The following is a 10,741-nucleotide window of genomic DNA, read 5'->3' as shown; positions in this document are numbered from 1 at the left end:
AGATTTGTCTACGTGGGTGGGTGCACCTTACTTACATGGGTGACATCACTACACGTTTGGGCCTATGAGCATATTGTAGTTTTGAGGCCAATATGTATGAGGTTTTGAGGAATGAGAACTCCATATGTGTTCATGTATAGCATGATTGCTTCTCAACCCAAGCTAGGAAAGATGGAGTATTGGTGATATGTCATAGATGGTATTGATGCGATTACCTAGAGACTCTATTTAGATTGCGAGGACTAGGAGGATGATGATGTACAACTATCATTTTTCTTCTATACTTGGTGTTTGATCTATTGAAATCCAAGAACACTGAGAGGGGGGTTGAATTAGTGTTCTACTGGTATGATCAATTTTAACCTTATTAAAGCATGCATACACCAACTGGTATACCGGTACATATAGAATTGAAAGAAGTAAAGCAACCAATAAGCCAATCACATAAATGAATATCATAACACACATAATTATACGTAGAAAACCTCAAAGAGGAAAAACCACAATGGGATTTGTGACCCACAATATCAATCCACTGTCCATATGAAGAGATATTACAAAATATAGGGGCCTGCACTTGCAGGAAGGCTCACAGCCTAGAGCACATTGCTCAATCACAAAAGGAGCCTCACTGACTACATATAAATCCAGACTTCAATCTGGAGAAATGATTGAACTACTAAGATAGCATCTTCTATGCCAGGATACAGTTCCGGTTAAGTTCTGTCTGTTCCAATCTAAAACCCTAAACCCTTTACCAGAATACCCCTTTACATAAATATCCTCACATACATAATCACTCTCAGATATTTTGCATCTCCTTCATTATTTCCTTCCCAATTACACATTCACAAAAAAATGATCACTCAAAATGATCTAATCAACTGAACTATATACCCTATACAATTTATCATGCCTTATGTCGGCTTACAAAGATAATTACAATCTGAGTATACTTGTTAGCTCGATAACATAAATACATGAATAAAAAAAACTATAGATGTCTAAAAATGGTCAACGCTTGCGGAATCATATTTTAACATTTGCGCATTGCCTTATTTTAGGGTTTTTGCGTCGCATTAACATTTCTTCTATGTCGCGCACTTGGTCTTTATCATTTGTGAGCATTGAGTCCTTCTTCTGCATTCTTCATTTATCTCGCTTTCGAATTTGGTCTTGTCGATAATAATCTTCAGTCATGATTTTGGTCGATCTTATCCTGTCGCATCAATGTGCGTGCTCATTTGGCATATTTTGACATCATCAATCCTAATCGATGATGGAATTAGGGTTTTGTCCTCTTATCAATCTTATCATCATGCGATCGATTTGTCATCGATCGTTGTCATTTTCAATCTTGTCATTTTGCGATCGATTTGTCATCGATCGTGGTCATTTTCAATCTTGTCGTTTTGCAATCTATTTTGTCATCGATCATTGTCATTTTTGTCATTTTGTGATCGATTTGACATCAATCGTCATCCTTCTCAATCATGTCAATTTGGATCAATTAGTCATTGTTCCTCCTCAATTGGCGCATTTATCAATCAAATCACTTATTAGCATTGGTTTTTTATCAAGTCAGAATCATGATCAAATCGATCTTACATCAAGACCTAATTGTCGTCCTTGCATTTCTAATTTATCTTCTAGGGTTTCATGATTTATTCATTTAACCTTGTTTGTCATTTTCTCTCCATTTTCTCTTTAGGATAAATGATTTATTTATTTATCCTAAGTCTTCTTGTCACAATTAAATGTTTATTTAATTGGCTAATTAATTCCTCCTCTTTTTTGTAAATTAATTAATAAATGAAAAATTATTAATTAATTTACCTAATTTGCATCAATTTTCTAATTTCCAAGTCATTATTTCTAACTTAATTTTCTAATTTCTCCTAAATTCCTAAATGTCTATTTCTATTTCAAATTCTTGTCATAATCCTTGCATAGCAATTTGTCATAAATTGTCATAAATTGTCATAAATTGTCATAAATCCTTGCATAGCAATTTGTCATACACTTGTCATAATTTTTCTATTCTTGATTTGAATTTCCATTTGAATCACTTTCATGCTAATCTGATTTTTTCTCCAATTTGTCTATAAATTGGATGAATTTCTTCTATCAAAAGGCCGAATCAATCACGCTTATAGTACCCTTATGTTGTCGTCTCGTCTTGTCAATCTTGCTTTCATATTATACTTATGCACTTGAAGGTGAGATCCACAAAACAAAGCCATTTGAAGGAGAAAGAAGGACAATGGAGATTTTTGGAGGAGATATTCACATTTGCGATGGTTTGCATTTGAATTGAATGTCTTGTTTTTCATGCATCTCTATTAAATGTAATTAGGATTTGTCACTGAATTTTAGTTTTCGTGATTGAGCTAGTTTAATTTCGATTTGCTTTGATGATTTCCAAATTCCTATCTACATTAATTGGTGAACTCAACGTGAACATGCTTGGATCTAATTTTTTTTTTGAATGTTTTGTGAAGTTGCAGATCTTTTTGTGGAGAAATTGTAGATTTTTCTTTAAAAAAAAACAATCATAATCAATTGATCACGTAAAAAATTTCATGTAGAATTAAAATAAACGATTTCTGGGTATATTAGATCATGTTTTTACCTTTCTAGATCATCTTATAGTTTGTGATTTGGATAAATATTGAGGAAGTTATGACATTTTTAATTATGCTGCTGTAAATGGTCAAAATTTTCAAAAACAAAATCATGCAACCTTCATCTAGATTAATTTAGCTTGGCAAATTAATCATGCATTTATGAAAATTTTATCTAGATTAATTTAGGGTGGTAAATTTGATAAATTTCACATAGATTAATCTAAGAGGACAAAGAATCACAAATTTTATGGATTAATTTTGATGGTGATTCATTTATCTTGATTCTCTAACATTGTTGGTAGCTTTGTGGTGAAACGCTTGACAAAGAATTATTTCACAAACTACTAATGAATTGTTTGTAGGTTCACTAGTCAAAGACCAAACAAATCAAACTCCTAACTTAGTGATTCTGTAGGTTGCCTTATATTCCAACCAAACTTTGTGTTTGTGATTTTTAATTAGGCACCTAGTATGTTTGCTAAGTAGGATGGAATGAACATGTGTTCACTTTTCTTATCGAGTTTGACATTGGAGTAGGAGAGTATGCTCTCATCCTTCTTAGGGTGATCAGAAATCCAGATCTTCGATACCATTCTCATGTTTTGGATTTTTTTTTACCTTTAGAGAGCCTGCCTTCCCAACCATTTGCTTTCTTTTGCAAGCAAGTGACAATCGTGAGAGGGGAACGACCCAAAGTGAGCACAACTAGAGTACCTTGGCATTTTAACTCACTATAAATAAATACCTGATGGGTGAAAGCTTTAAAGGAAGGGTTGCATGGGAATTGTAGTTACTTGGGAAGTGATGACCCTTGAACTCTTTCTCATATCAACATCTAAGTAGGGCCTCATGGTCTAAATTATTCTTGCGCGACTACATTTGTTTGGTATCTTGGTGGGCCTATGTCTCAATCACGCTTGCGTGACACCAAGGAGTAACGCTTAACAAAAATCCTTATTAAACACCTTGTATTTAAAGGCCAAAATCCTTCTAGTTGCTTGAGAAGGAGGAGTTCAGATACTTGGAAGAGATACTAAGTTCGCCATGGGGAGATTTCCATGGGGACTGATGCTTGGCTGCCCTGAGAAGTGAGTGTCGTGGAGGGGAGCCTGTGTGGTCAAGCATCTATGTATTCTCCTTGAATCTCATAACGAGTCTACCTCTCAAGTACCTAATGTCCTTACCTACCATAGGAAATGTGTGAATGAGCATGATTGTTTTGAGTCAAAGTCAAACAAACATTTGTCTTCTATGATTGTCAAAGGTTAAATCAAAAACAAAAAAACAAGCCTTCAAAAAGTGCTCATAATCAACTTGGATTTTAGGAATCAACAACATTCAACTCAAAACACAATCCAAACAAAGGTCCAAGTTTGTCTAAGTATTCATCCAGCATTTGAACATGGTTGTCAACACATTGAATGTCTTTGTTTCAAAATTCATGTCACTTTAGGCTAGGTTTTGCATAGTCCCACTTAGGTCCTAAGATCCTTTCATTTTGGTCCTTTTCATTACAAGCGTCCTCATTTTGCACTTAGGTCCAAGATCATTTTCCCTAAGTTTGCATTTCATTGTCATATCCAAGACAGATTTCCATTTAGGTTGCATAGGTTGCATTTCGCATGTTCCAAGTCATTGGTCTTCGCATATCCTTATCATTGCATTGTCATATCATATCCTTAGATCATTTTCATATCATATTCTAAGTCATTGTCATAATCATTGCTTTCTTGCATGTAGTGTCAAAACTAGGTTTTGTCATACTTTTGAGTAATCCAGATCTTTGAATAAACCCTAAGTCATTGTTAAGAAGTCTAGACCTTATCAAACTTTTGTCTTTTTGTCATCAATGTCATTTGGTCAAACCTAGCTTAGTATCCAAGCATATAGGGGAGACATTGTCATTTTGTCCTATTGTCATTTGGTCCTTTGTCCTTTGAGGTTTAGACATCATTTCAATTTCCTAAGGGTCTCATTTTTAGAATTGTATTCATGAGTTTGTCAAAATCTTGAAATACAACAAAAACATAGGTTGCATTCTTGCCATAAATTGCATTTTCGTCTATTTAGTTTGCATTTAGTTGCATATCATACATCATTCTTGAAAAATTCCAAACAAAATATTGCATTGCATAGTGACATGTCTATTGAAACAAGGTTCCAAGCACCAATGATGCAACAAAGTTTGACGTATCAACCGATAATGCAATCGAATTTTAATCCAAGGCAATCACAATTATATCCAACCCAACAACAAGGCAATATCGATCAAACTTTTTATGATGAAACAAGTCTCCAAATACAAAAAATAGAGGAGAAACTAGCTCAAGAAAATGAGATTTTGGAACAAAGAGTGAAAACATTGAGAAGAATAGATCACAAATGTCCAAAATGTTTCAAAAATTTCCAGGTCGAAATCCAAAGATTGAGCCAATTGATGTAAGATCTCTTCTTGAACGATCAGGCATACTAGCTCTTCTCTCACAAATAGAGATGATGAAACAATTTCAAGAAAAGAGACAACATCAATTTCAACATTATGTGCCTCCACAACAAGAACAAGAAGGTGTTTACTATCAATCAAATTTTCAACCAATACAACCAATGGTTCAACCAATTGTTCAACATATACAACCAATACAACCAATGGTCCAATTTCAACAATATGTCCAACCAACTATACAATGTCCACAAATGGTTCAACCAATGGAGGAATATCAATGTCAACAACCACAACCAAACATTCAAAAACAAAGGTTGCAGCATACACCAACCCAAGTTTCAAACATGTCAGAACAATTGAACCAAGTCCAATATCAAAACATGACATCAAACCAAAAACAAGTTCAAATTCCAGATACAACTATGTCAAAACCTCGAAAGAAAGGTGGCTTTATTGCAATGATCTTAAGGAAACTACCAAGTGAGTTCTTTGAGGAAGATCAAGATAATACACTTATGTCTAGCAATGCCTCATCCCCCCACAAACAAATTGACTCTCCAGTGGCATCTATCCCTACACCTTTAGAAGTTTCACAAGAACCTTCTATATTGTCCTCATCAAACAGTACACCCAAGGATGAAATTATCCAAGGGCTATCCATAATTGATTGCCAAGATAATCCAATTCATGATGCACATCCTTGTCATGTTTTAGAAATACAAGACCCAATGCCACCATGCACTTTATTGCCATTACCTATTTTAGAGGACCCCATTCGAAGTCCCTCTTCCTCATGTTCAAGCATTGATTCCTTGCCAGAATCCATCACAAATGTTCAAAGTGCATTTCCTTCGTGCCAAAGAATTAATCCCTTGTCAGAATCCCCCATGCATATCCAAAGTCCAACCCCATGTCAAGAGGATAATTTAGAGCATGAAGAAACGTGTCTTGAAACAGATCAAGATCAAGATCTCGAAACCTTATCATCTCATCTAATTGTTGACCAGGATCTCATCTTCCTAGAAACTCATGATGATTCCCCTATTCTTGTCCATCCTATCCAAAGTCCTATTGACACTCCATTCCCCAAGCAAGATCAAGATATCCCAGTCCATCCAATCCTAAACGATCCCCTTCCATTTCATGAAAAAAATGTCCTTTCAAATCCCATTGACATTCCAGATATCCCTTCCATCCTTTCCGATGATCCCATTGAAAGTCAAGAGAAAAGCACCTTTAAAGAGGATTCCAATGATCTTCCTCCTTGTCAAGATCAAATTATTCCTTTAAATCCTCCACAAGATCCTTTTGTTCCTCCATCTCCTTATCTTAATCCTCCATACACACTCCAAGATCCCATTTCTTGTGATGATCCCATTATTTATCCCATTCCATCTCTTGAAGAGCCTATCATTGAACCATGTCCACTACACAATCCTAGTCACCCTCATGATCCTAATCCCCCTCATGATTCTAATGTGTCAGTGCAAGATGTTCATGAACCCTCGACATGCATAATGGGTTCTTCTTCAAGATCTCATTATTTCTCTCATATCATATCCACCTCATAATGGACTCACGTCTTCTTCCCAAAGAAAAGAGTATCCTACAAGTCAAGATATTCATAAAGGCAAAGGAGTAGACCTTCATGAGAAAGAACCCCTCCATATCAAAGAAGATCTTAAGGGTCATGTCTACACAACTCACTCTCAAGACGTTGGTATCCCTCCATCAAAATCAAACCATACACCTTCCCCATCATACATCCATCTTAGGTCCTTATATCCCTTCGTCCTCTATGCAAGGTCAGCAAAGGCACACATCCTTGAGTAAATTTCATCAATCCACAAGAAGTCCATTTCATTCATATCCATCCATGCATTCCTTTCCCCCTCCAAGCAATTTGGATGCCAAGTATAAACATCATAAGTCTAGCAATCCACATGTATTCAAGGATCAACATGTCCAATATAATCAACATGTCAAAGAAAAGCAAAATATGATCCAAAAAGAAAAAGAAAAATCCAAAAGGTCACAAAGGCCCATTTCTCAAAAACAAAAGTTAAAATCTATATGGGTTCCTAAATCCCTTGTGCAAGCAATGCACTCTAAGGAACCACAAAAGCATGAAAAATCAAAAACCATGTGGATCCCTAAGCGACTCCTTGAAGCACAAAAGCCTAAAGAAAAATCCAACTTGGCATCCAAAATTGATATTCCTCCATCCAAACCTCTCAAATTTGTTCCTCCATCACCTCCTTCTTCCATTTTGGGTCCTTATGTCCACAAATCCCTAGCTATTCCTTAATCAAAATCTCCATATCCAAAACCCACTCTTTCTCCATCAGTCCATCACCCCTCAAGGTGTGTGCCAATGTTGATCTTGCCAACATTTCTGTCCACTGAATCCCAACTCTCCCAATACCCTATCCATTATCCAATGCATATTTTTCATCCTTCGATCCCTTTGATCCAATCCTTTACATAAATCCTTGCCTTAGTTTCATCTCTTTTTCCATGTCCTTATCCTACCAATGTCTTTGAGCATACTTTTAAAGGTCATGGTCCATTTATTTCAAGGTTACTATCCAAACAAAAAGATGTTTGAGTCCTTCTTCCATCCCCTATCATGTGTCTATCTTCTATTGAAAAAGTCAAAAAAAAAAGAAAAAAAAAAAAAAAGAGAAAGAAAAAAGAAAAAAAAGTAAAGCAAAAATAATTCATCCACTAGTGAAAACCTGGCAAACAGGCGCCTTGGGCAAGTATCGTGATGAAAACCTGGCAAACAGGTGTCATGCGTAATCTATGAACTTCTTGCATACCGTACTTGGGGATAGGTTTTATCCTATCATATCCTTTTGTCTTTCATTGTTCCATTATCCTATCGAACTCCTGTCATTACCCTTCATATCCTATTGTCCCTCATGTCCAGTTTCCCTTTCCACCTTTGATCTTGACAAGGCTGACAATCTTCATGAGCATCATGCATCCTGTTTGCAACTTTTAGTCTATCATAGCTTTTGGTCATTTATCCATTTGCTTATTATAACCTTTCATCCATATTCCCTATCTTATTGCAACTTTCTGCCACTATCCCGTATCCTATGGACCTTCAGTCCATGTCCCTTATCCATTCTTGGTCTTGCTTATCCTATCCTTATCTTATCACTATCCATCCACTCTTTTTCATTCCTTGATCTTGATCTGACATAAAGACGCAAAATTTAAACATGTAGTTTCAAAAACCTCTTGACATGTCCCTCATGCCATGTCACTGCTTTACATTGTCATATCCAGTCTCTTGTCCCATCATGCAATAGCCTTTGAAAATTGCATTTGTATTGTCTCCATAATAAAAGGCCTTTGTCTTCCCTCTATCCACCATCATTTCAGAAAGCCTATTTATTCACCTATCATATTCCTTGCCTTGCTAGACACTGGGGGCAAAATCATAAAAATTAAAAAATGTCCTGAAAAAATCCAAAAAAATCAAATAAAGTCCTTAAAAAAATCCCTAAAAAATAAAAAAAATGTCCTGAAAAAAATCTCTAAAAATCAAATAATGTCCTGAATAAACTCCCTAAAAAGTCAAATAAAGTCCTGAAAAAATGAACAAAAAAATTTCAAAACATCAAAATCCAAAAACAATTCCTTTGGCATTTTGCATTTTATCAATAAATGGTACCCTTTGTGCATAGACAGATCACTGAGCATACATCCAACGACAATCAATCAAACCTTATGCTTTAATGAAATCACGCATTAATAGATAAACTGTTCAACTAAGCAAGCATTCAACCTGATCACAGTTGTCACATCAATCAAAATAGCATCAACATTACCATTGGTCCTTGTCAACATTATCATGGGTCTTATACAGGGTGTGGTATACTCGAAACCAGACTGTGTCCTGTCTTAGATGGGGTACCGCATTCCCTGAAACCAGACAACATGATCATTCCTATTTTCCACTTTTGACAATGAAGGTCAAGATGTTTGTTTGACTTGTTGGAATTAGCGAGTCTTATCATTTATTGATTTACCTTCGATCATGTTCCTATGTTGCTCGATGATGTCACTGAGTGATTTAGAGTAACCGGGATGGTTCATGGTCCCTTTCTTTTTTTTGTTGTGTTTGATGTTTGTGGAATGTTTGTCACAAACTGGGGCAACTATATCATTGGGTGTTTGTGATAAGTACGTTCGCTTTGTGAATGCCGCACATACCTCGACCCTTGATGTATGCACCCTAGGATGCTTCACTTATTCCTTGTGTGCGATGTGTCTGTCTTTTGCAAAAGGGGTTGCATTCTAGCTCTAGCCTTCAATGCCATGATGCTCTGCATCCGCTTTGCTACAATAAATAAAGGTTCTCACCTACTTATGTGCATTTGTGAAAGCAAGTTTTTCTTCATCTCTAACTGTCCTCTGTCTAATTTCTTCTTACTAACAATTCTTCCGTCAGTCTTGGCAGTCCGTTTGATCCTATCATTTTCTATCATTCTTATCGATCAATTGGCCTCTTTTTTGGATGTTTCTGGCCAATTCCTCGAGGGGGCATGCATATGTCATTGTCATTATCTGGGGCATTTTCATTATTGTTCTTTGAAACAACGCTTAAAATCGGATTGTCTCAAAGAGGGGCAAAATGTAGACGTTTAAAAATGGTCAATGCTTGCGGAATCATATTTTAACATTTGCGCATTGCCTTATTTTAGGGTTTTTGTGTCGCATTAACATTTCTTCTATGTCGTGCACTTGGTCTTTATCATTTGTGAGCATTGAGTCCTTCTTTTGCATTCTTCATTTATCTCGCTTTCGAATTTGGTCTTGTCGATAATAATCTTCAGTCATTATTTTGGTCGATCTTATCCTGTCGCATCAATGTGCATGCTCATTTGGCATATTTTGACATCGTCAATCCTAATCGATGATGGAATTAGGGTTTTGTCCTCTTATCAATCTTATCATCATGCGATCTATTTGTCATCGATCGTTGTCGTTTTCAATCTTGTCATTTTGCGATCAATTTGTCATCGATCGTGGTCATTTTCAATCTTGTCGTTTTGCAATCTATTTTGTCATCGATCGTTGTCGTTTTTGTCATTTTGCGATTGATTTGACATCGATCGTCATCCTTCTCAATCATGTCAATTTGGATCAATTAGTCATTGTTCCTCCTCAATTGGCGCATTTATCAATCAAATCACTTATCAGCATTAGTTTTTTATCAAGTCAGAATCATGATCAAATCGATCTTACATCAAGACCTAATTGTCGTCCTTGCATTTCTAATTTATCTTCTAGGGTTTCATGATTTATTCATTTAACCTTGTTTGTCATTTTCTCTCCATTTTCTCTTTAGGATAAATGATTTATTTATTTATCCTAAGTCTTCTTGTCACAATTAAATGTTTATTTAATTGGCTAATTATTTCCTCCTCTTTTTTGTAAATTAATTAATGAATGAAAAATTATTAATTAATTTACCTAATTTGCATCAATTTCCTAATTTCCAAGTCATTATTTCTAACTTAATTTTCTAATTTCTCCTAAGTTCCTAAATGTCTATTTCTATTTCAAATTCTTGTCATAATCCTTGCATAGCAATTTGTCATAAATTATCATAAATTGTCATAAATCCTTGCATAGCAATTTGTCATACACTTGT

This window comes from Cryptomeria japonica, chromosome 3 (assembly GCF_030272615.1).
Source record: "Cryptomeria japonica chromosome 3, Sugi_1.0, whole genome shotgun sequence".
Classification (NCBI taxonomy): Eukaryota; Viridiplantae; Streptophyta; class Pinopsida; order Cupressales; family Cupressaceae; genus Cryptomeria; species Cryptomeria japonica.
This window is presented reverse-complemented; position numbering follows the sequence as displayed.